This window comes from Mus caroli, chromosome 5, assembly GCF_900094665.2.
Source record: "Mus caroli chromosome 5, CAROLI_EIJ_v1.1, whole genome shotgun sequence".
Lineage (NCBI taxonomy): Eukaryota > Metazoa > Chordata > Mammalia > Rodentia > Muridae > Mus > Mus caroli.
The window spans coordinates 128422357-128424185 of NC_034574.1; positions in this window are offsets into that span (position 1 = coordinate 128422357).

Below are 1829 nucleotides of genomic sequence, written 5' to 3' on the forward strand. Positions count from 1 at the left end.
GTTGGAATATGAATGCCATGACAATATGGAAACATTTCGCAGTTCCTCAAAGTTAAGAATAGAGTTCTGACATGACTCAATCTTACCCTGACTCTCTACCCAAGCAAANAAAACAAAATGTGCATTCCCCGAAAACTTGCACATTAGTATTCGCAGCTGCAGTTTCATAACTGCTGAAAAGGAGAGTAGGAAAAACTGTGCTGGGTTTACACTCAGTGGAATATTATTGATATGCAAAGGGGCATAAGGTGCTGACCGATGCTTCATGGTGGGTAATCCCTGAGACCATCCCTCTCAATGACAAGAGCCAGGCATGCCGGCCACACTCTTCCATCTGAAAGAGGTAACTGGAGGGAACGCTTCTCAACCTTCAGCTAAGGTCANGTGAGGAAACNGAACAGGAAAATCCACAGGGATGAACTGGAGGCAGGACTTCTCTTTAGGGGTGATAGAATATTCNGGAATTAGACTATGGTTTTAATACATTCACCGTTTGTGACTATTCAATATACACTATTTTTTCTTTCTTTCTTTCTTTCTTTCTTTCTTTCTTTCTTTCTTTCTTTCTTTCTTTCTTTCTTTCTTTCTTTCTTTCTTTCGTGCATGTGCCAGGGGGCGAGGAGAGCCAACTCATGCCACATCACAGGTGTGGAGGTCAGAAGACAACTTGCAGAATTGAACAAAAACAATTCTCTCCTCTCCTTTTTTTTCTTCTGTTTGTTTGTTTTGTTTGTTTGTTTGTTTGTTTGAGACAGGGTCTCACTTGGTAGCCCAGGCTGTCCCAGAACTCACTCTGTAGTCCAGGCTAGCTTCAAACACAGAGATCCACCTGCCTCTGCCTCCTGAGTGCTAAGATTAAAGGTGTGCGCCACTAAACCCAGCTCCCCAGTTCCCTCCTTCTACCATGNGGGGCTGGAGGACTAAGTTCAGGTCCTCAGGCTTGGCCGCAAGTGCCTTTGACTGCTGAGCCGTCTTGTTGGCCTCCACCCACCCTTTTAGAAAGTCCTTTCTGTCGGTGGCAATGGTGCTGGGGATTAAACCCGGGGCAATTCTCTATCACCAAGCTGTAGCCACAACCTTCAACTTACACTGTAAAAGATAAAACAGTGAACTCCATCTTTGTAGGCTTTTGTAAAAAGAAGTAGAAAAGACAGGATACTAAGGTTGTTTTTAACAAAATATTTATGTAAATAGCTGGGTCTTAAAGTCTTTATTCAGGCCACACCCTAAGTCAAAGACCTGGTCAGTCCCCAAGGTGGCCAAGCTTTTACCCAACAGTCATAAGATTGGAACCTGGCATGGCCCACAAGGGTGAGATGCATGAACACNTCCCCTCACCCTTCCCAGAGCCTAAGCAGGGCTCTTGGCAGAGGAGGAAGCTTCTAGCAGAAGATACTGTGGCAGAGTCCTTGGGATGCTAGCTCCAGTCACCACCCTCTCTTCATCTGTCTCCTTCTCTCCTGTTCCCTCTCTTTCTCTCTACTTTATGAGATGGTGTCCAGCTTATGATTCTCCTGCCTCAGCCTCCTGATTGCTAGGACCACAAATATGCCAGTGTCCCATCTGGCCCTGTTCTTTTGAGTCTTTCGTGGTCTTCTTTGTGCCTCANGGCCCTCTTATTCTCTCTGGCCAATCTTATATCAAGCCTCACTCTATGAAAGAAATGAAAATGGGGGCATGGCTCAGTGGTAGAGCCCCTGCCTAGAATCCCCCAGTGAGGGGCTGGGGGCGTGGCTCAGTGGTAGAGCCCCTGCCTAGAATCCCCCAGGGAGGAGTTGAGGGCGTGGCTCAGTAGCTCACAAATGTGTGAGTCCCTGGGTTCACTCCCC